Source organism: Heliangelus exortis, chromosome 7 (genome assembly GCF_036169615.1).
Source record: "Heliangelus exortis chromosome 7, bHelExo1.hap1, whole genome shotgun sequence".
In the NCBI taxonomy this organism is placed as follows: domain Eukaryota; kingdom Metazoa; phylum Chordata; class Aves; order Apodiformes; family Trochilidae; genus Heliangelus; species Heliangelus exortis.
In genome coordinates, this window is record NC_092428.1 from 1,182,498 (window position 1) to 1,207,179 (window position 24,682).

General features: G+C 42.5%; 1 protein-coding gene across 1 annotated transcript in view; it reads right to left on the reverse strand.

Moving 5' to 3' along the window:
• The window catches only part of SORBS1 (sorbin and SH3 domain containing 1), a 168,298-nt gene extending 151,946 nt beyond the window's left edge, over positions 1–16,352 (reverse strand). The window contains exon 1 of the mRNA XM_071748041.1: positions 16,221–16,352. The gene's annotated coding sequence lies outside the window, so the exon portion shown is untranslated. The remainder of the gene's footprint in view (positions 1–16,220) is intronic.
• Between the last annotated feature and the right edge of the window lie 8,330 nt (positions 16,353–24,682).

Here is a 24,682-nt window from a genome sequence, read left to right on the forward strand (position 1 = left end):
AAGTTGCACCACTTGGCAGAAGCCATTCCAGGTGCTCTGACTGACCAGTCTTCTAAAACCTGTGGCCTTGTTAAAACGTTTTCCAACAGGCATAAATATTCTGTTTGCATGACAGGTGGTGTTAACCTAGTATCAAGCCTCTGCTAAATATTTCTAAGCCTGAAGATCAGTACCAAAAGGGCAATGGGTACTGCCAGAGGCTTCTCACTTCTAACAAGCAAAGTTTCCCTTTTGAAGGAACAGTCACTGCTCCTGCATTTAGTTTCTGCCACTAATCCTCTCTAATTCTTTGTGAAACAAACCCAGGCAATAAAATTTATTTTTAATAAAGAAGAGATCACTGGGACTGATAGAAGGAGGGACTGCAGTGAAACACCTACACAGTGCCTAAATAGCTACTCATGGCACTGCTAGGAATCAGACAGACACCCAGGGAAGGCAAGGGGCACACATGAAGTTATTGAAGGAGACTTTACAGTTAGGTGAACAGGTTAAGAGCTTACAGTTTCACACAGTACTCAGGAGGAATCCTCAGAAGGAATAAGACAACTGAGGCTGCTCCTTCCTCAGCTCCTTCTGTAGGAAATGCAGCTGGGAGGGTGAGGGGTCCTGGCCAGCAGCAGTGCCCCTGTAACCAGTGTTCAGACAGTTTTGAGAGCAAGGTACAAACTGACAGATTGTTGCTGGGAGAAGTTTAGCACAGTTTGCCACAATGCTGGGGAACTACTGTGCTCTCTAACCTTGTTTCCAACCCTATTGCCACCTGCACTCAGCACTTAACTGCATTTGAGAAAACAGTCCTACAGGATACCAACCAAGTCTTCCAGGGAGCTGCATGTTCCAGAATCTCACCAGATAACATCTGCTCACTGCTACTGTGGCTGGCACTGTGCTTGACTACCATTTCAGCAGCACAGGCCAGGAGCTTCTGTGGAAGGAACATGATGAAAACTCCAATAATTTCTTTTCTAAAATTGGAAGGCCCATTTCAAACCCTGTAGCTAAGCATTTGTAGGTGGTGCCTGTACAAAGCAAGCCCTGCTAACTTGCACTGAATGACACTCAAAAAGAAAAAGGCTCCCCCTAATTTCTAATCATCAGCCAAAGGGATAGGCAGGGGATTTTAGTAATGTTTTTAAAGATACACTTACAGCAACAGGGAACACACCACAGTCTTCTGTACTCCTTATTTCCCACCCATCACTCCAAAGCTTCTGACTGAGGTTTGCTCAATTTCAGTTTTCTCAGTTCCCTTGAGTGGGATCCAGCTGTTTAGGAAGCACTGGAATAGTCAGGCAGCAGGTACAGAAAGGGCACCTGAGAAAAATGGGCTTAATTCTCATTCACATCAATAGACCTAAGCATCTGAGCTGTTGCAGATTTGCTTCTCAGCACTCAGTGAGGAAACACCACAAGGCATGCATTTAGCCACACCAGAGATCCTGGTGCAGCAGTCTGCTCGTGCTCCTGGAACACCCAACTGCAAGTCTAGCAAAATTGTACTTATCAGGCAGCTAAATTAGATTATTTGGAACTCCAAGACTGTGCAAATTAGGGTTGCTAGTATCCATCCAGCTAGCTTAGGCAGCTCTCAAGTGGTAATTTTCCCCCTGGTTTCTTCTCTTAGGTTGCCTACAACGCAGCAAAAGCTCTGTGCAGGATTCTGCCAGGAGCACAAGCAAAACACCGGGCAGGCCAAGATACATAACAGGGACACTCAAACATTTCACTTTTTAAAAGTGTTTTCAGCTAAGGTGCTCATTAGCCCTTCTTTGACTCAATCAGTCTCTCCATGGTGGCTATGGCAGTCACACTCCAGCAGATTTAAGACAACACATGGGGAAAAGAGAACAAATCCACGTGAAAAGGAACTCCACTGGTGTCCAACATTATTCTAGGTGTGAATTAGCCTAAGTAGTTTACCCCCAAGCAATTCCCATTTTCAAACTCCTGTGCCAAGCTAACACTTTGCCAAAAGCAGAAAACTGACTGCCAAATCTTATCTTGAGGTTAGGCAGAGTGCTGCATCTTGAAAACCCATTTTGGGAGAAGGGCTGTGCTTGGAGGTGATAAACAGGATAGGAGAGTTCAGTGCTATGTGGCCGCTCCTCTGTTCCTTCCAAAAATAAACTACTACACCCTTTGAAAGAAAACCTTGACCACGCAAGACATGAAAGCCCTCAGCTCAAGCACTCTTTGTACAGAGCAGGAGGAGATGTTATCAGGAGCAGGCTGGCCCACAGAAATAACTGCTGAAGCAAAATCCTTTTGTGACTGGTCCATTGTTTCTGAGCAGCCAGCAAGCAGCAATGGGTCTCCCTCCCTGGAATCAAAGGACCCTGACTGACAGCAAGAAGCACTGCAGATATCATTGGCTACTCTTCCAAGCAGCAAGACAGTGGAAAACAAACAAACCAGCCCACAACACCAGGGCTTCCATGAGCTTTGCCACTTCTCTGCCATTCCCTCTCCCCACACATAACCAGTCCCAAGCCATGACAGGGAAGGAGGAGCAGGACATTGTACAGCAGGACCTCCTGGAGTTCCCAGGCTGTTTGAAGTGGAAGCTGCTGTGAAATGTGCAGCAGGAATCAGCAGTCAGACTGAAGGTTTGTTGGCTCCATTGCTGTCCCAGGGAGCAAGGACACACAGTGACATTCATCATGCCTTGCAGAGATGATCTGTGTGTGCAGTGACATTGCCTGGTGAAGCACCTGGGCACACAGACACTGATGCAGGTGCATTCACCCAGTGACAAAAGACATCTCCATGCCATTTGGAGATGACTGTGTCCTCACTGGGGTTCCAGAGGCTCAAAAGTGTCACATTTGGTGACTGATCCTTGGCACATTACCCACGGAACAACCCTCATGCAAAGTAGATGAAAAAAAAGTCACCCAGAGGACAAACAAGAATTATGTTGTTCTAACTGATACAGCCAGAGCAGGAAGGTAAATAAAACAGGGAAAGTAGCTACTGGGAGAATCAATGTAAGAAGATCTGAGCATAGAGCAGTCCCACCCGATGATGTGCTGCCAATATTTTAAAATAACAGTTCCCAGAAGCATCTCCCCATCATGTGATGGATCCCACACAGCAGGAGTGGCTCTGCTGCAAAGAGAAGTGCTGGGTTGGGTCAAGGAATCTGTTTGCTCTTCTCTTGTTTTCCCCATTTAAACACTGTTTTCATAAACACAAGGGAGGAGGGGGGTGGCTCCACCTAGCAGAGAGGCTTCTCCTGAGTAAATCTGCTGGAAGAGTTTATTCTCTGCTCCTGCAAGCTGTATGAGCACAGCTGTGCAGGGAGCTCAGCAGGTACAATCCAAAGCAGTGCTGAAGGATTTGTGCTGGGAATGAGACTGATCCTTCCCTCAATATTCCTCCTTCTCCCTTCCAGAACACCTGCTCTTCCAGTACAAGATGATGCATTTTAAAAGTCATGCAGTTTTACTCCCCAAAATTGCTTGCATGGACCTGAAACTGGGAGGAATTACTAATAACCACAAAGCACAATTTAACATAAGGCATCACTTTCCTCTTCATCAAGCTCCTGAAACACCAGTGACCACCCTCCCAACACACAGTTGTCCCAAACCTTACAGATTTACTGAGTGGAATAAGTACATCTTAGTTTCTTTTCCTATAATCTCCCTCCTTTTAGGGGCTTACTTGTTTCCAAGTGAGCACTTTTTGGGAAGCAGGAGAGCTGTACAAAGCACTGCAGTGCAGCAAGGCTCACCCCCACTCTCACTAGGTGATGCAGTGTGGGAGGAACTTGCTCTGAAATCCCTCACTTCAGTCCTCTTCCCCCCTCCACATACAGATGAGGCTTCATTAAAACTGACAAATGTTTCTCCTGCAGGGATACCTTGATGTATTTTTTTTAACCTTCCTCATATGTATTTTTTTTTAACCTTATGGTTAAAAAAGCCCAATCTTATTTTAGTTCTAAGACCAGGTTTCCAAAAATCAGAGCTAAGCTAGCCAGCTCATTTTATGCTCCATGAGGAGGAGACAAATGTACCTTACATACTTCTGTCTCTTCATACTTAATAACCAGATATTGAATTGTCCTCCAAAGAGCACCACCAGGGCTGAGAGACTGAGGTACTACAAAGCTGCTTACACTGGGGCCACTCCAGCTATATGTGCTATATGATTAGCCAGGCTATAGGGTTAAGCTTGCAGATGCTAGTTTGCCACAGACAGAAATAGTGAGTGATCTAATCAAGCATTTTGCTATTTAATATGTAGCCTAATTAAGATACAATATATTCAGGAAGTAACATGAGGTCCATGCCCTGGAAAAGATTTTTTGTAATATGAGAAAATCACTTTTGTATAGGCTTAGAGTGATTAATGAGAGGAAACTAGCATTAGAAAAAACAAATAAATAAGAACCAGAAATGTGCAGGAATGTTGGCAAAGAAACACAGAGGCCCATCAGCATATAAAAGCAGCACTGTGATCTGGGCTGAAAATAGTTCCCCAAGTAAATTTATCATCTTTGGTACGTTAATAAATCCATGTGGATGGCATTTGGAAAATTGCACACAGTGCTAAAGATGCTGAAAGTACCAGTAAAGGGAAACAGTCCCTGTTACCATCAGGCATTTAAAAGGACCAGGCTGAAACAAAGGTAATTTTGTTTCAGAGAAGGCAAGACAAAAATGGATTTTTGCTCTCTGTAGGACTGCTATTCATCGTGGGCAAAAAGTGCCAGGAGGCAAAGTTCTTATTTCCAGCAGCTGAAATATAACCTCCTGTTCTGATGGGCTCAGCTTGTCCAAAGGGTTTGAATGAGGGTAGGAGTCAGGGTCCATTGCCTGAAAAGCTATGTCAGGACTTACATCAGGCCATATCCTCCTTCATTTTAGGATTCTGACCCCTCTGGTCTGTGTTTTGGTCACAAACTACTACTGACAGCCAGCAGCTGGGACTCCCAGCATCCATGCAAGTCATACAAAACCAGTGAGCAGTTTCCACAAGGTGTGCCAAGGTGCTCTGCTTTAACCTGCAGAACATCTGTGTCTGCAGGAGGCCACAGGCTTGAGAGCCAGGGACAAACCACAAAGCTGAAGGAGAAGACAAGTGCAGAGTTTCCCAGGGCTGGCATCATCTCAGCCAAACAAAAACTAAACCAGATCTGTACCTCCTGGAGAAAATTCCAGAGCCTCACTGAGAAACCCCAGTTCAGTTAATCATATTTCTTAATAGCAGTTACTGGGAGCCCTGACAGACAGCTGGAGAGCAACTGCTTTGTTTGTTTCATCAGAGGGTAAATTCAGCTGCAGGAGCAAGAGAGAAACTAAGTTGTAGCTTATTTCAGAGACCTCACCTCCATCATTCCCCCTGCAGGATATGGAATGGCTGCAAAAAGGAGAAATTCAGTGCCTGATAACAGCACTAGATCAGAAAACATTACTGACTGCCTGTCTCCATGCACAAGGTAGTGGTATAGTTGTGGGGGGTTTTGTGTAGTTTCACACAGTTACACAGGACTTGCCAGGTCTTAACTCAGCAAAAGCAAAATATTTAAGTGAGTTTTCATCTTGAGAGACAGTCCTGGAGCACATGTTGATTATCATGGCTTACTAGACAAAAGGAACATGATCTAAAGGTGTTTTGTATTTAGAATTTTAGTCTGGAATCATTCTTTGATGATTCAAATGCTCAGAAACACATTTAACAGGCAAAGGAATGACATTACAGACGAAAAAGTTTTCATTGCTTGCATTATGCAAATTCCCCAAGACAGCAGTAGAACATTCATGTCAATACTGCTGACTGAACATCTTTTCCAAACACAAGGAAAAATTTCCCTCATTTCACCCTTATCACAGCTAATGATACAGTCAGGGTGGCCTGTTGGGGATAATGAGGCCAATGTCAGTGTTATCAGCATCTCAGGGTTACCTCACACTAGAAATTAGGGAATAAGTAAGCATATTTATGTAGTCCCCTCTTTTTAAAATATGCTTTTTAAGTGTTTGCTGAGTCTCATAAGCAACCCTGAGCAAGTAATCCCTGTAGAAAATATTCTGGTATCTATTTCATGCACTGATGTTACTCAGCAACATTCACAGCAAGGTACACAGTTGTCCATCCTTGTGCAGGATCATTTACTCCTACTTGTACAAAAAAAGGCTGATTTTTCACAGGCAAAACCATTGTTGCCTGGGCAGTCAGGTACAACATGCCCCTCATTTTAGGTGTAGTGTTCATAGCCACAAAAAGGTGCCAGCAGGTGAGATCCAGGGAATCTCAGTGAAACGGGCAAGATTATCCCCAGAAAATTGAGTTTGAGAGTGTAAGGTCCATTCTTAAAGTGAGGAGGCAACACCCAAGGATCAAGTGACAGCAAGTCTGTAATGTGACTGCTACAGGGTGCTTTGTGTGAAATGCATGGGCAGGACCAGAAGAGTTTATAATAAATTGCAGTAAGTAGAGAGGACGAATGCTCACAGCAGATCCACACCCCTTGTGCCTGCCACACTTGCCCCAACCTGATGTTGCACCCCTGCCTGTAGCATTTGAGACATCTCCTTCCTGAAGTCTCATCTGCTAATTTTCTGTCATTTAATTCTGCTAATAATTATTAGCAGAATAATAATTTTCTGTCATTTAATTCTGTCATTCTGCTAATAATCTGTCATTTCATTATGCAGCAAGGAATCCTGCTGAATTTAGTGTTCCTAAAAGTGGTCAAACGCATTGGGAACAATAGGAGTGTAAGTCTAATTGCAAAAGGTTGTTTTGATGCACATTTTTAAGTGTGTTCTTCTACAAAGTCATGGTTCTAATAAATTTTGCAAAGTGTGCATGAGAGCTAACAGAAATAATGGCTCATGGTAACAGAAATGTTCAAACATTTGCTTTTTTTTTTTTTTTTTTCATAGAAAAATATTTGACCAGCCTTTGAATTTAGAAGCTCCTTAATCATTATGTGACCCCCTAGTAGCAGGAGTAAATTGAGGGCTCTGTGCTAGGCATGAAAAAGGGTGTTCTACACCAATCACCCACCACTCACCTTCACTCCCTTGTCCTACAGAGTATCAATTTGTGAGTCAGATCACACTGACTACTCAAAACCATGCACAAGTACACAGGCAAACACTTTTTGCAAAGATTTTAGCCTTCTCTTTCTAGGAACGTTCTTGTAGGCAAAAGTTTGCCTTGATACTAACAGAAAACAAGCAAAATAAAACTCAGGGATTGTCAGGAGGTTGGTTGGTTGGGTTGGGGAGGATTTGCAGGTGTTTGTTAGCCTTTATTCTTGTAGGAAAAAAAAAAAAAGTCGTGGCATTTTCCTGTTCCTGCCACGCATGTGTTTATGTCCCACACCAACAGAAGTATGGTAAGATGCACAAGTGCAAGCTGGAAGTTAGATGGGTCATGCCAGAGCCTCAGCTGGGAATCATTTCAGCTCTTTCCTCCACTGAGGATACCCAACACCAACTGAGGATCCATTCCTTTCCCTGCTGTCAGGAGGGGAGTGCTGGGGAAAGTGATTCCCACAGAATCAGGTTTTGTGTACATTTCCTGCCATTCTTTATCTGTAGTTTTCCATTGGTCTGGCTGATAATTTTATGAAATGTCACTCCAATTGTATTTGTTTGTACAGCTCTGCAATTCCCCACACCCTCCCCCAGCCCTGGCTCCCCTCCTGCTAAGGACTCGAGTACAAATAAATGCTGGAAACTCTAGAAACAATTCCCTAGCTTTTAGCCACCAAGGAATTCTGTTCCCTTCTCTTGCATGGTAACAGTCTGGGCTGTCAATGGAACAGCTGGGGAGGGGGCAAAAGATAAACCCAACTGCAGACAATTAAGGGGTTTGAACCTTCTCCTGTTGATGCAGCAGCAGGATGTCCCAAGGACAGAAAGGAGTCCAGGCTTGCTGACTCCTGCAGTGTCAGTGCTCACTGCTACTGCTGTGCAGATGGCTCAGGAAAATACCAAGATGTGATATGCTAAAAGAATATTTACCACAAGTTTCATACGCTAAGAAGTCAATGTTCTGCAAGCTGCACGTCTCCTGTGAGGCTCCAGAAGGAATTAAAGCCTCAGCTGCCTCAATTTTATGGAGCACAGTCACATTTTTCTTTTGGATTCATGATCTAGGTGGAATTAGTCTCACAAAAGAGACTGACACCACTGCCCACCATATCAATTAACTGCAGCTTTAATGATTATTTTTTAAAAAAATATTATTTCACGATGTCTTCAATCAAGCCTCTAGCTGCAGCTGCATTGACTTTAGGAACCCTTAGGATTTCAGCCCTTTTAAATGTGCAAATAGTTTTCCAAATGTTCTGACACAGCCTGCCAGCCTGCCAACCTTATTTGCCCATCAACCCTGGAGAAATAAAGGAAACAAGACTCAGAGGGTCAAGGTTAGAATTCCACATGATGTTTGGAAGGGATACAGAACTCAACTCTAGATTGAGGAGAACTGGCAACTGCTTGATGCCAAATTCATCACTAGCACAAACAGATGCATTTCCAAACTTATGCCAAGCTGCAGCCACTTACTGTGACAACATGACCTTTCTCAGTCCAGTTACTGCTACCTCTTCCTGCCCCCAGTCCCTGCTTTGTTTTGGCACACAGCCCAAGACTCCATGCACCAGTTGTTTTTCTAATACTCCAGGCTGAGTTTCCAGTAAGAGGTAAGAACAGAGCCCTTACAAACAATTACAATCTAAACAACAGTCCCTAAAAGAACAGATTGCAAATGGCAGCAGGAGGCTAGACTGTAAATTGTACAATTTGTCAAAGTGGTGAAAATGGAAGAAATCCAACTTGGTTTGAGGTTGCATGAGAAAACACAGTTTCAAATATGATGCTGCATTGATTAACAGCAATGACTTCAGCTACATCATTACATCTTGGTGGAGTACAAAGCACTGAGCACTCATTAACTCAATGTTTAACAGCAGGCTAAAGGTTAAAGAGGGATTCAGTTAGTTATTACTATGCAGAGACCTCATTAATCCATGGATGCCTCATCCAGGTCTCTAGGTATCCAAAGGCTTAACCTGTAAGCAACACATCAGGCCAACAATGCTGTTAACCTACCAAGGCCTTTAGAAGCCATCTGGATTAGCCAGGCCTAGCTGTCTAGTCATTGTTTAAAGATTTTGCTGTCTCTTTTCTTGGCAAGTCTCAGATTTCTCCAGGACAAAACTGCTGCAAATAGCAACTCTGAACAAAGTTATGGCTAAGAACGTGTGCTGCTTGCTTGACTTCAAGCCCACTTAAAGGCTCAAAGGATCAAAACTCCTGTCTTACACCCCCTCACCTTCAGTTGAAAAGGGTTTGATGCTTTCTGTTTCAGTAAATTACTTCAAAGTTACTTTAGTTTTATATACTAGAAGCTCAGTAAGACCTCTATTTCAAGTGTCTTTAGCACAGGAAGGACTGGACAAAGCTCTAGATATTTGCAGATGCATCAAGCTGAACAAACCCCAGGGTGAGAGCAATGAGCAGACACCCAGATTTAAAATCCTAGATGTAGTTTAGGAGCTGAGCTGTGGAAGCTGGAATATTCAGCTATAGATAGCTTTTAAAGGGTATGTATAGGAGTATAATTGCTAGGTATGTGCACATTTTAGAAGCCAGAGCCATTTGGATGCAAATACTAAATACATAATTACAGCCTATTATTCCCTACATAACACCTGCAACATCAGGACTTGGAGTGATGACTTGTATGGAGTGATCCCTGGCAGGTAGAACAAGTAAAGCAACTGCAGAGTTCACCACACATTTACAACCCATTTCCAGTCTTAATGGAAGGTAGGAGGACAAAAAAAGAAAATAAAAATGCACAGCTATTGTTACAGCCAATATTACATATAAAAGCAGCTCAGAGCTAACAAAATGTCACTGCCTGCGTTCCTCAGGAAGTTTCCCTTCCAATTTCATTAGTTTCTATGGCAACTGGATTGTTAACACACATGGTTTATATTCCAGTTCATGCTACAGATCAGGTCTGACAGACCTCATAAGCTGTCAACACACCTCTGACTGATTCCTTGGTTGGGAATAGATCAAGTGCCATTTGCTGGGCTGGTGGGATTGCACGGGGTTTGTGTTCTCACCCTCTGCTTTTAATTACAAAGATGAAAACCCAAATATCCTAAACAGAATTTCAATGATGCATTGAATTACAATTTAGAAGAAGCAAATGGGTTCAGTATTTGTGAAACTGAGTGCCTAGAATGCCTCTGTCAGTCACTAGCAGTTGTTCTAGGCATGTTTCTTTAAAAATAAAAGGCACCACATCTCTTTTGGGAAATATTTTGTGACAAGTAGACTCCTTTAAGGAATTACAGTTACTTCTCATCAAAATTTCTTTACTTGCTTCCAACTCTGAATTATTTTAAAATACTAAAGGTCCAAAGGTTATTCCAAAATATTATTATCAATTTCAGAAGACTGCTTAAACTAAAAGAAAGTTAATTTGAAACTCCACCTTGAAATAAAACATTATTTAGCAGCTCTGAATGTTTAGCATTCTTAAAATTACAACTTGTCACATTTTTCCAGTAATTAGTATTTGTAGCATAATTATAGTTTGCCTGTCATTTTAGTAAACCTTAAAAAAGGAGTCCTTATCCAATGCTTCAAGCCACTGGAACACATTCAAAATCCCTTCAGCTACAGATTTTAAAAGATCCCAATGGGTGGTGGGGGGGAAGGGGGTGAAGACAACACACACAATTTTCAGATATTTAAAGCCTGCAAAATGAAATGTAATTTCAGACCATGGTCAAGTGCCTCCAGAGAAGCTCCATCATCCAGAATTTATTTGGGATACTAAACATTCAGTACTTCCATCTTTCTAAAACTTCCACCTAAGCTGCTTCTCTGAATGGGTTTAAGGTCTGACTCTCAGCTGAATTTTGGAGGAAACAATTTCATTTTCCAGTTCTATCACTTAACCATGAACATTTTCCCCAGGCTACTTTATTATCAGCATCATACCTATAAGTCCCTCAGAAGTAAAATCTTTCTGTGATAGCCTCTGGACCTAGACAAGGATTTCCAGAAGGCCTCTTCCTAGAAACTCTGGCCCCATCAGATGAGTTATTGCAAAAACATGCCTCCAAACAGCCCTAAACTTGGACTATCAGCTGAAAGATTTAAGACATGCCAGAGTGTACCTGCTGTGTGCATACTCATTAAAGAGCCCTTTCAGAAGTCTGCACATGGTGTGCCATTTCTTTGCCTGGGTCACAAGTACCAAACATGGCATTACATACCCTGACCTGTAATTTCAACAGCAAAGCCTCAAATACAGCCATGATTTATTACCCCACACACAATTTCTACTACTTTAAGTGCAGCCTTTGGAGCACATAAGAGGAATATTTCAACTTGTTGTAGTTAGCTGTGTTAAGAGCAGATGGATCTCAACAGATCTTTTCAGGCAGCAATCCCCAGCAAGAAGAGAGTGCTCAGTAGTTATATTTCCCAGTGTTTTTCTGCAGAGTTCAAGCTGCTGAACAGCTAAGTCATTCACTTAGCACATGAAAAAGAGATATGCCTTAAAAATACAGGGCTTTTCAGGCAGGCCAGATTAAAGCTGTGGGGATTCATTGTGAAGTCTGTTCAGAACAGTAGTTAAGTTTCTGGGACAGCTCTGTTTTCATGGAGTGGAAACTACATTAACAAATCCAAGGTTCAGTACTTTTGTTCCTTCCTTGTCTCTCACAGCTCTTTCAGTTCAGAGCCTCTCCAGTTTCAAGTACAATATCCTTCCAAAAATTAACATTTCTGGGCTCAGATGTTTGCACACAGCATCAGTCCTTTAAATACCAAGAACGAAGCACTTAAACCACACTGCAGAAGTGGAAAAAATGTTCTGCAGAAAGAGGGGGGGAAAGAAAGGATTCCTCATATAGTTTTGCAATGCAGCTAAAAATTTGCAAATCAGTTTTGTTGTGCCAACCACTAACTTCTGCTTTTATACTGTGATATTATTCTGCAGTTGCCAGCAAACTTAGCAAGACAGTGATTCACCACCCTAGCAACTGCACTAGAAAAATAACAGCTCTGATCATTTAAAATGGACAGCAGATTACTTAATCTTGGGATAATTTGGTACATTTAATCTACAACAAATACTTCCAGCTGCAGGACAAGGGTGGAAGTATCACTGGTGTGAATAGGAAGAGATTTTGAATATCAGAAACTACCTGTAGTAAGTGTTCTCAACAGTCCCAGCTAACTTCTCCCCTCTGAGAAAGGAAAGGGAGGGATGAAAAATCCACTAGTGAGGTTTTTCCAGTAGAATTCAGCAGATTTCTGCAAAAAGTACTAAATAGGAAAAAATGAAACCTGCAGGATCCCTACAGCTCATAGGCAGAATTGTCACTGCTGTAGCTGCCTTAAGCACAAATAATGTTATGTATTATGTACAATGCTTTGTAATGTGTGGTATTAAAAAAATATAAAATCTGCAAAGAACACAGCACCCTCCCAAATTTCAGATTATGTTAAGCAGCATGGATATCAGTAAGGTAATGTTATTCAGCATTCAGTGCTTACCCTTTATTTCCATGCTTCCTCCTTTTCCAGCAGCCCTCTTGGGATAAGGTTGATGAAGGGAATTGTAAAGGTGAAAGAAATCAGGAGAAGCAAGAACAAATTACCAGTTAAGCTACTTCTGTAGTGTGTCTTTCACTCACATTGTGAATGTGAGCAGCTGAAGACCTTTATTAACTCCTGCCACTATCAACTGCTCTGGACAAGCCTCTCCTTCACACTGGGCCTGCAGAAGGGCAGTGCAGATATGTACTGCTGCCAGACTGGTTTCCAACTGGTTGGTCTTCCAGGAAGACCTTAAAAAGAAAAATCCCTTGATGACATACTCAGTGTGCTTCTCTGGGTTTGCTGTGATGTGGACTGAAGCCTTCTGTAAGAGCCTTTCTCCATCCATTTCCATAAAGAAAGTTCCCTCTAACTTACACACACAATTTCCTCCAAAATAAAAACCAGCTCCCAAGCAACTCTTGTTGACAAGACTCTCTTATTCTCTGTGTTGGCACAAACTTAAACACCCATGAAGGGGGGACACTTCCAGACTTCTAGCTACTGCCCTTTGCCTGATGTTGCATCAACTGCTCTCACTGTGCCCTTGGGACTTCTCTGCAGTCCCAGGAATGCCCATCTGAGCAGCCTGGCCTAAGCCACCATCCCTGCTACACGAGCCAAACCCACAAAGCTTACAGATTATTCTCTCCCCTGCCTGGAGCCACATATCTTCTCCTGGCAGGATGCAAGTGGACCAACGGTTTAGAAGAGCTTGGGTAGGAAAGAAGGAAGCAAACACTAGGAGTTAAAAGTACAGCCTATCAGGTTTTCCAGGAAAGAGCAGAGAACTTTCTGGTTTGGTGCCCTGTGACACTCTGTGCTACCAGCACAAGGCAGACAGTGACAAAGAGAAGCAGCCAGCAGAGATGGGGCCACATGAGGAGCCCAAGCTTCCAGGTTCTGCTGCCCCTGGACTGTTCTCCACACTGTCCCCTGCCTCATGTGACAGCTGGAGTGACACTGACACAAACACCAGCTCACACACCATGTTGCCTACTGAGGCTTTGCTTGTTTGCACAGTTTACTCACATAGTTCCTGACACCAGCAACAAAATCTGCTGCTGCTGTGGAAGCTTCCTTCTGCTGCTAATGCCTGCTCTAAGCAGTGAAGTGGTCCTGTAACTTCAAACTTGCTCCTTCTTTATTTGCTCCTTAAATGCCTTTTGGGGAGAAAAGGCTGTTGTTTAATTAACAGAGCCTGTTTGTGGGTAATTGCTCCACCCAACACTTCCCCAAACCAAGCTTGACACTCCATTTATGTCTGGTAGGAATCCATAGCACAAGTTACTTTCTATTTCAAAAGCAGGTGAGTACCTTTGCCATCATTTAATTCTATCAGTCATGAAAAGAAAGGAGTAGGGGTTTTTTATCAGCCATAGTCTCCAGCCCTGGATTAAAGCTCCCACTGTGCAGTAGTTAATGGACACCAGACAAGAACTAAACACATGCAGGGAATATTCAGAAACAGCCTCAGGGAAAAGAGTTCCCTGATCTGTTGTCCTCTGATTTCTTCTACTGACAATAAAGCTTTCCTTATTCAGCCACCCTCTACAACTCCCTTCAGCTAAATGATAGTGATGCTTTTAAAAGGTGAATAATAAATGAAAAGCATCTTCTGTCTGCTTTTGTTTTTGCACAGGAGTAGCCTGGGCACAGCTCTTCCTCGTGGCAGGAAGCATCAAACCACTGCCCAGCTGAGCACACTGGTACCTTTGGCAAGTGCAAAACTTTAGAAGCCTCATCAGAAACTGAGGGATTGCCACCAAGTGGATCTCTGGCCACACTGGTCATCACTTGTCCCAGCAAAGTTAATCCTGGTCAGACTGGAAGCCAATGTGTACCAAAAAGTCATCCTGTGATTCTCAAACATGCAAGAATCAGCCCAGCACCACTGTGCTGCACACTTTAATCCTGAGTGGGAAGGGAGAAAGAGCCATTGCAGAGTTTGGCAGTGTAAAGTTATCAGTTATATTTAGTATCTCCAGGGTCATAGCTAGACAGGTTTTAGGCAATAATGATTAAAATAAAACCTGAGTATCTGTGGAGGGAAAAAGGAGATGGTGATTGAGAAGGGAGGAAAAAGGCAATTTATCAACCTAGCAATAAACTTCAGTACTCTAAAAAATAAAAATATTTTTGAAAGCATTCTTTCCAGATTATTTTAAATCCCTACAGGACAGTAGCACCACTCCTTATGTGGAAAGAAGAAGGAGTTGCCTCCCAAGATAACCTAAAGTTGAATGCTTTAAATCTGAATCCTGAACAGACTCACAGCCCAGAGAGCTCTCAAGTTGGAACTTACTGGCTTGTGCCTATTTTGGAAAATACTCTTCCCTGCCAAAAGAGAAAGGTCAGCCTCAAATACCACAAACTGCATTACAATATAACACAATATGATCTCTCACTTACCCATCACAAACCATCTTCTCTATCTTCCAAGTGACCTATATTTATCATCAAATATTCAAGTAGATTTGACAAATTTAGGACTCGTGACTTAAACTGAACTTTACTGGTACTTACCCTAAGGGAAGAGTAAATGAGGAATGAAAAGGACCAGATATTCAGCTTAGCCCCTTGTGTCTTCTACAGTGTACTTAGTGAGTAGTTTTCCATTCTGTGGTTGCTGCTTTAATTTTCTGAAGAGTTTTGTGCTCAGCAGTACTCACCTAACTGTGCAGCCCCTGTCAGCATGCCCAGCCAGCTTTGCACTGACTGAGGATTTATACTGAAGATATTCCCCATCCCACCAGAACTGACTCAGACCTCCTTCAGACAGCTATCACAACAGAAAGCACCCAATTTCCTCTCCTTAACACACAGACAGCTGCCCAGAAACTCATCTCTGGGATGCACAGGGGTCTACTGCAGAGTCACCCATGTATATTCTGTTGGATAGTATTCTATTAACATCAGCTTCTTTTTAAAAAGATTATAAAGGTCCTACCAATAAGTCTGAACCAGCAGATACAGGGAACCTGCATGCCAGACTTGCCCCTTTGATCATGTGTTGAGCTCAAAGAGGATCCAAAATTCCTAAGTGGTCTCCAACTTTGAAAAGTAATTTGATCCAAAAGGCACAAATCCAAGTTTCCCAAGGGCTATGCTGTATAAAACTGTTCCTTCATCTGCAGATGGTATTGAGCTACTTCAATCTCATCAGTTCTGTTTTAGATAAATATATAATGCTAGATGTCTGTGATGGCACAACAGACCTGTATATTCCATGTAATATTCAGTTAATTTTTGGAAGCCTGTTAATTCATGCCAGTAGAAATTTCATTTCCAGAACAGCACACTGCTTGAGCTAGAGCAGAAAGATTTTTTTTTTAATTTGCTAATACAACAGGGTATTAAATGAAGCACAGCTCAGGAAAAAAAAAAAATCCTTCTTCCCACCTTCTAAAATAAAACTGGCTGCAAAAAAAGCAACCTCAAAACACCATCATTTACAAGTCTGCAGGAAACCCAGAGCTGTAAACACAGTGCTTTCCTACACAAAGAAATGGTTTGACACAGGCAAAATTTTCTGAGCAGCAAGAATTTTAACAGATTTAGCAAATAGATCCAGGAAGACTAACTTCCCATTTCTTAGCTATGTCAAGGATTCTGGCATACCTCCATCTGGTGGCTTTGCATGTTTCCTTCTTCCCAGATGCATCTTTTTGCTGTTAGAAGACTCCCAGCTGCACTGGAAACTGGATCTTACAGTTCACCCAGAATCCAGCACAAGCAATCATGGTTACGAGTTCTTCCATCTCTTTTCTTACCCTTTTCCTTTTTCCTCAGCAACTGGAGCTCCACTGAAACAAAAAAGAAAGCTTTCTCACTAGATATATTCAGACCCATCACAGACAAATGCCCAAAATGCTTCATTTTGATGTCTTCACACTAGCACCACCACTGCTGCCTCAGTTACCCATTAGCCTGGACACACTCCCTCCAGTTCCTGGCTTGCTCCTAGCCCCCAGCTCTCTGGGAGACACTTTTGTCCCTTCTCCATCTGCAGAAATGGCCTATTGGGAACCAGAACTACAGCATAAACCTTCAAATCAATGGCAGTGAACATACAAAGTCAATCAACTCCAACATCCTATTTTTCCACTGCCATAAGTGTGTTCTCTGCTGCAAATGCCCTCAAGTATTGACTTTTATTATTATCAAATACCATCTCAACAAAACCAAGGCTGATTGCTGGTCTCAGACATCTGGTACTGCTTGAAAAGTCTGTCTACATTTTTCTAACAGTACCATAGCTAAAAACAAGCCCCAGTAGCTTGGCCTTGCACACATGAAGAGCAACTTACAAGGTTCCTCATATGCTGCAGATTGAACTTCCCAGCACCTCTAGCTCATTATTACATCTGCCAGCTCTGCCTTGCCACTGCCTGACCTTTTTGGATAGCAAAACACATTCTGTTACAATTAATGTTCACATAATATTTCTGGTTTGCCAGTTACTAGAGGCTCACACAGCAGGTGACCTCACTGATAGAAGTGGTCAAAAATTAAAAAGAAATCAATTTTTTTCAGGTCCTCTCCACTCTGATTTCTAGTCTAGTAATGTAGTGCACTCACCAGGACCAAGAGAATAAGGGCTTTGGGGCTTCTTTTTCAATGTAACACAGAACTCAAGGCAAAGCACAGACTTTCTGGGCTTCCAAGGCTCCTCCTCCCAGAACAGAAGCTCTGGGTTGGAACCATCAGGACTGGGAGATTCTGATCAGCTGTTCTGCCTTGCTCAACACTTCATTGTGTAACAAGCAAACAGGGGATTTCAATCAGCAACTGCCATTTCCAAGGGGTTTTGGGGAAATTTCTGAGTTTCTCACTCTACTGCAAACAGATTTTTTTCTATTCTGAGTTGGAATAAACTAAAGCTAAGATTTCCTATGAGCCAGAAATATGGAAAGTTAACATGCTGAGGAATAAACACAGCTTGTAATTTGATTTTGTGGAGTGTCAGTTAAGTGTCTGGGGCATTACAAATGGCTTTTTAAGGGTAGCTCTCAAAAACCCTGCAAACACACCAATGAAGTTAACCTCAGCAATTTGGGTTTTGTTGAAGTGTTTCATATCATCATCAGAGATAAACTGGGGAGAAAAAGTGTAGTAAGTGATACAGGCATCATTTAAAAGGCAGTGTACTAGGCTTACAGATCACCAGTTCTGATAAAAGAATGAACAATACAATCAGAGGTCAAAAGAGTGGAAAGGAAAAAATTTCTTCCCATTACAGAGCACAATATGCCTGTTCCTTGAGCTACTACATTTTTTTCCCACAGGATTTTCTACCCAATAATCATCCTGCCTTTCTTCTTGTGACTTTGCCCATGCTTACAGAGATCCTGTTTCAGACTGTGTTTAGTCCTAGTGTGAAGACAGAGCTCCTTACATCTAGCTTTTGCAGATGGAACCTGGATGGCTTATTTATGTCCTAGACCCCTCAACTGCAGAGTCTTAGCCAAACCTGTAGGAGTTCTTTAAAATCAGGGACTGGAGGTTCATTCCCACTTTGACAGAGACTGAACAACTCTTCATAAATAGCCTGGCAACTGCTGCACTGCTGCATCCCACATCCATGTTGCTATGGTTTTATTAACCCAAAGCTGAAGCCAATACCCCAGTTCTTCAGAGCAGCCCACTAAGGCTTTTTAAAATATAAGATGAAGAAAGCCTGTTGCTCTACCAGGCCTTACAAGAACCCAGGACTTCAGTTCTGCTTATGGTTCAGGCACCTCTGTAGTCCAGGAGAGCTGTTCAGCTTGTTTGTCCTCACCTCCTCTGGCTGCCAGGGTCTGGAGAATGGCCAAGTACTCAAGCAGCAGTTTCATAGGACAGCATCATCAGGCTGTATTTTTACAACAACCTGAGCCAATCCAGTTCCTGACCACCACAGTCCTGCTCTGCCCTTGCCTCAGAGTCCCACAGCATTGGGACTGCACTGGCAGACCCATTTCTGCATTGGCAGAAAAGACACCAAGCAAGTCATGAACTTTCTCACCAGACCTGAGAGCAAAGCCAGCATTATATGAGGACAGAGAAATGGGAAGGTAGGACTGTATGGCCAGCTAGATCAACCTCAGTCAACACAGAAGCACAGCTTTTGCTGCTCTCTTTTACAGCATCTGAATTTTTTCTTTTTCTTTTTTTTTTTTCTTTTTTTTTCTCCAAGCTCAAGTATTAGATGCAGTATGGAAAGTGAATGGAAGGCCCCAGCAGAGCCTCCTGATCCAATGAGTCTTCACAAGCTAAGCAGAGCCCATCAGGAGTGGACAAGAGTGGACTCCTCAGTCATTAGGAACAGAAGGTGGTTTATTTTTGGCTCCAGCAGTACTCACAGCAAGAGATGGATGAACCCCAGGAGCTGAAGCGTGGTGGCAGACAGACAAGACAGGTCCTCCAGTTGGCAGAGCACTAGGACAGAAGGGATGCAGCTTGTCCACACAGCCAGTCAGAAGCTGAACCAGTGAGCTGCCCATCCCTTCTCCTTTATGCTCTCTCTCAATAATTTCACCCATTCAGTCTGGTGCTTTCTAGGCTAAGCATCTGTTAGAGCTTATTTTGGCTCAGCTTCAGGTCTCAAGCTTGTTCTTGGGAAGGTATTTTGCCAAATGAAATAGCAACCTTTTGGCTTGGGTGCTTGTGAGCAGATATTTGAAATACTGTTTTTGTCAAGGGCGACTTCTTTTGATGGGCTGCAAAAGAGCCAAATTCAACTTGAGACATTATTACAATCCCTGGAAGCTCTGGGTTACATTTGATTAAAGGGCAATGGGAACGGAAGATTCCATTTTAATGCAGCAGCCTTGAGGCTTTGCAAAAAGTTCTACCCAAAACCCAGAAGAAGTTCTGCTGTGGTGACACAAACTGGACATACCACATAAAACAATTAAGTACCACGTTCTGTTCCTGTAACACGAGTCCTGTCATTTGCCTTCAGCTGACCAAACAAACACATTTAGCAACAATTAAAGAGACACTAAAATCAGCTCTGTTATGAACCCATGGAATGATGTCTTAGGAAAAGCTTGCTGTTACACAGGAAATATGATTCCAGTTCCCATGCTGGACAGAGATGATAAAAACTGAACACTACTTTATGTCAGCCCTGGTAAACACTGGCTATGCTACAAGTCACTATCTCCACATGCAGTTGTGTTTGCTTTGAGCACCTCAGCTGCACCAGAACACTGAACTACAGTTTCCACTTCAAGGGGTGCTCTTCCAGGGCTCCTGACATGAAACCCAACAGCACAGAGAGCTTCTGTGAGAAAGCAGACTGAAAAAAAAGCACACAGAAATAAAAAGGCTTCCAGGAAAAAGAATAAAAAATAGAAGCAAGAAATGTTACAGCCTCAAACAGGCTTCTGCAAAGCTCTGGCTAGCATGTGGTCCCATCACCTTTGGAGAATTCTGTGACAGGTTTCAGTCACCTAGGGGTAACAACCACATCAAGGTGAAGCTTTGCTAACTTGTAGCCATCAGCAGCTCTACAATTCACAAAAAACAACTTAACTATTTCCATGAGCCTTTGTGTACCTGCAAAAAAAGTCCAAGGCTCCCAAAGAAATGAGGAATTTGTTCCACAGGGAATCTTTTTCCTCTCAGACTTGCTGCAGAGGTAGCATGGCAGATCATGTGACACCTCTGTATCCAACATCTGCTTTTGAGAGACAACACTCAGATATCCCAGCAATCCTAAAAATTCTGAAAGGGGTTTTCAAATCTGAGGAAGTGGGTGAAACAAGAGGAGTATTTGCCTGATAGAACAGTTCAGTGGTCATAATTTTCTTTTGGAACATTGAGAATTAAAAACATAATATAAAACTCTAAGAACTGATTATTGCCACTTAAGGACTCAGTAGCTTGTCTTAAAAAAGAAAAGAAAAAGCTTCAATTATTTTAATGACCAGAGGTTGCTACAAACTCCCTTTAGGGTTGCCCTTTTGCCCCTCAAGGTGTAAGTAATCTCAGCCTAAGCACTGACTCTTACTGATCTCTATCTGGACTGCCAAATCTTTGGAGCTGTGTATCCTTTTGTGCCTGGATAGCTCCACCTGAACAGAAATAATAATCCAGGCTGCCACAAACCCTGATTCCAGGCTCAAGAAAGCTACTGAAGCTTTGATACCATGACTCAAATTCTGTGTGCAAAGGGAGTCTCTTGCAAACTCCCTCTAGACTTCATTAATCTAGTTCTGCTTCCAATAAAGCACTTCTATTTTTAACATGTTTTCTGTTTTTAAACACATAATCCATGTATAACTTTTGGAATACTTGGAAGATATTTTTTTAAAGTAATAATAAAATAAATAAAACCCTAAAAAAATCCAGAGAGCAGCTGGGCATCCCTGAGATTGATTGTTTATATGAATAAGCCAAAGAAGAACTAAGAGGCCAGACTGACCACAGTAATAAGTCCCAATGCTGATTCAAAGAAATTAAAAGCAGACCAGGAAGCTTCCATCTAAATGTGTTTTCAATTGATCTTTGTTCCTGACTGTGTTTAATGGTCAGTTGTTTGAGAAACCCTCTGGGGTTCTACTAGTTGATTTCCAACTCAGGAACAGCAAACCATACCACAGAGATGCCTCTCTTTACAGAAGAGTGTATTTAAACTCTGCTGAAAGACTACCAGGCTCAGGAATGCTTACAGAAGAAATACAGAGACTTTAGCTTCTGTCCTTCTGGTTCAAATCATTTCTTCAATCCTTAAAAAAAAAAGAACAAAACAATAAAAATTTAAAATACAGAAACAAACAAAGCCCTTCACCAAAAACTAAACGCTTGAGAGATGGTTGGACTTGGTGACCTTAGAGGTCTTTTCCAGCTGTGACAACTATGTGATTATTTTTTGGAGAGAGAATTAGAACATTAAATCCTCAGAACACCTAAAACCAGCTCTGGAAATGCTGAACTTTTCAGGCCAAACTGCAAGAGGTGAAAGAAATTAACTGTGAAGTTGTACTTGCAAAAGAGAAATCTGACTTTTCAGAAGGGGGTTGGAAATCTCACCTGAGCAGCCTAATTAATTGTGTTTGTGTACTCTCTGCCACAATAACTCAGGCTGAGCCTTGTGATTCAGCTGGGAAGCTGGAAATCAATCCTCTAGTTGTGCAGCCCAGCCCAACCAGCCCTATGCAGCTCACTCTGCCACTGCTGTATCATGCTTTCTGATGCAGAGGGACAAGGTGGCAAACAGAATACAGGAGATGAGTCTAAATGTCAGCTCTTGGGGTGTTCCACAGCTACAGGCAGATTGGTTAGGACAGCATTTAGCAAAAGCAGCCCTTCCACAGGCAGTACAGGCCAAAGATTTTATGAGGAGCAGGTTTGATCTGAAATGTAATCACATTTTGCTGCTACACCAGAGGCCTCAGCAGCAAGAACTCCCCTCAGCTAAAGAATTATTCACATTTTTTTTATTGCAGAGACAACTACTGTTCTCCTCCCGCTTAGGCCAGTTGAACAGTTCCTCCCTCTCCAAAGAGCAAAGTCTCTGGGTCAGGAAACACACTCTTCAGCTTCCTCTTAAAGCTCTTTCCTCAAAGGGTAAGGTCTTTCCTGCCTTTCCTTAGTAGAGCTTGACCCATGTACAGACCCAGACACTATAGCATCATCAGTCAGAAGTGAAAAACTGAGACCTAAATGCCTTCTCCAAAGACAGTGGCACAGAGAGAAGAAGAATGCTGCCTGGTTGCTGCTCAACACCTCACACTGGAATAGCTAAAACACTACCTGAAAATACTTGAGTGCTATGATGGCTTGCCTTAACATCACCCAAGATGTAACAGAAATAGGCCTGGAGGTCTCCCTGCAGGAGAGGATTTTACCTCCCTGTCCTCTGGATTTTACAACCACTGTTCCTTTCCAGCCCCCATTTCTGTATGTAAATTATGATCTTACCTTCTCCCTCACTGCCTGCTAATTCATCCAACACATCATCATGCAGCTGCCTCATACTGGAAAAGAAAAAGGGTGCAGAGGTGTGAAGGGACAGAAAACATTGTCAGAATCTGGTCATACCATCCTTGGAGTTCAGAGAATAACACCATTTTTGCCACTCTACCTCTCAATAGGCTTCCCTACACCCTCAAATGTTATTTCACCTCAAGATTCTACTTCAAGACACCAAAGCAAATGTTTGTGCTGAGGGACACAGCTAACCACACCAGTCCCAACAGCCTGGAGCTCAGTGCCTCTGGGGACACAGGCAGGTTTGGTGTGGGCTCAGATGTATGGAAAGTGGTGGCTTTGACCTGTGAAGGACACCAAGGAAAACACACACTTACTGACAGCAGAAATAAAGCTGTGAAATGATTTTATAAGAACAAGGGACTGTGAGATTATTTTCCCAGCAAATAGCACACTGATACATGAGCTGTTACAAGTGCTAGAAACTTTTACTGTTTGAACTCTGCAGACTATTTGAACTGCCTGCAGAAGAACTTCCATTCTTATCAGTGACATTACACTTAATTTTCTCTGCCAGTGGGTATTCAAGGACTCAGCACTGCTCTGTTACAAATGCTTTTAAGTGAAGCAGAGTAACAGCAAGTTACCAGACACAGGGACACTGTGTTAAAGGCTGCCTGCCAGAGACTGCTTATTCCAGAGGATCACACAGAAAGCACACGAGTGCTGCCACCCTTCTGCCACTTGCTTCACTGAAAAAAACCAAAAAATAGCAAAGCCAGGACTCCTAGTTAAGTTTTCTTCAGTTCTGCATGGGGCAGGCAGGAAGAATGTGATGTGATCCAGTGGCACCAGGTTTGATGTTGCCAAGCACCCAACTGCTTTGCTAGGACAGTGCAAGCAGATTCTTTCTTAGTTTTGAGTGGTATATATAAAGTGCCTCTCACTTGAAAGCTGACTCCTAGCATGATTTCAGTCAAAAGCAGAAAATAGTCACTATCATGAATCAGCAGCAATGTCCCAGAGGGTGGAGAGTAAGTCTTTCCATCAAATACCCCAAATACCTTTCATTATCACGTATTTCAGTAGAATCTGGGTTTGTACAGCTCCTCTTTGCACTGCACTGCCATAACATCCCTAAGTAAAGCTCTCTGTCAGGCTCTTCTGTGAAATGGCACAGAAGAATTGAGGTAGAATTAAGGGAAATTTATTAAATTCAACGTAACTGATTCTCCCTTAATTTTATTGAACTGAAGAAAGAAACTGGCAAGTCAAATACATACAATAAATAGTGGTGGGAAAAGTACTATGCATAAATTCCCACTTATGCTAATTACTTCAAAGCCAGGCAGAGTTCAGTCACTAATTAATTAGCATTAAGTGATTACAAAGGATGTGGTTTGTATTCAGGACTATCTAATTGCTTTAGTATCAGCAGAAAATAAAATTGCATCTCTTGGCAACACTCAGTAAATCCAGTTAAGCATGAAACTCCTGAACAGGAGTGGCCTTCTGCAGAGATGGTGGAAAGCCCAGCACAGGCTCAGCAGCAGCTCTCTCCATGCAAATGTAAGCTGGGGCATGGCTATTAAATATTTCTGATTTTCCTCAACAAACTGTGGCAATGCCTGCACAGGAATTATGCCTTGTAAGCTTTTCCAGTAGTTTTTGAGCAGCTTGAGTCCTGCTGTGTGTGTCTGAATATCCTTTGGTGAGCACAGAGTGACAGACCCTCCTCTGGAAGCAACCAGGTAATCTGTGAAACAATATTGACCATGAAGCTCTCTGTTTTGTCACTGGTCATTCAGCAGGGAAACAGAGTTTTGTAGTTTGAACACAGCTGCTCCAAGCACTATCAGATGACTGATTTTGTTGCCATTAGATTTATACAATCTTTAGGTTAAGTGAGCTTTGTTGAGCCAACCACTCACCTTTGACTCCTGAGATGCAGGCTATCCAGCTTTATTCCCTACATCCACTCTCTGGCTTGCCAGGCAGCAGCTTGATGGCAACATTAAAATAAGGTTATCAGATTAAAATAAGGTTCTGAAGCTCCATATTAAGCTGCTCTACTTTAAAGGTGACAATGTAGAGGGACAATGGGCAGGTCTTCAAGAGCCTTGCTCCCTCCAGCTGAACCTGCAGCTGACAAAGTCAAATTA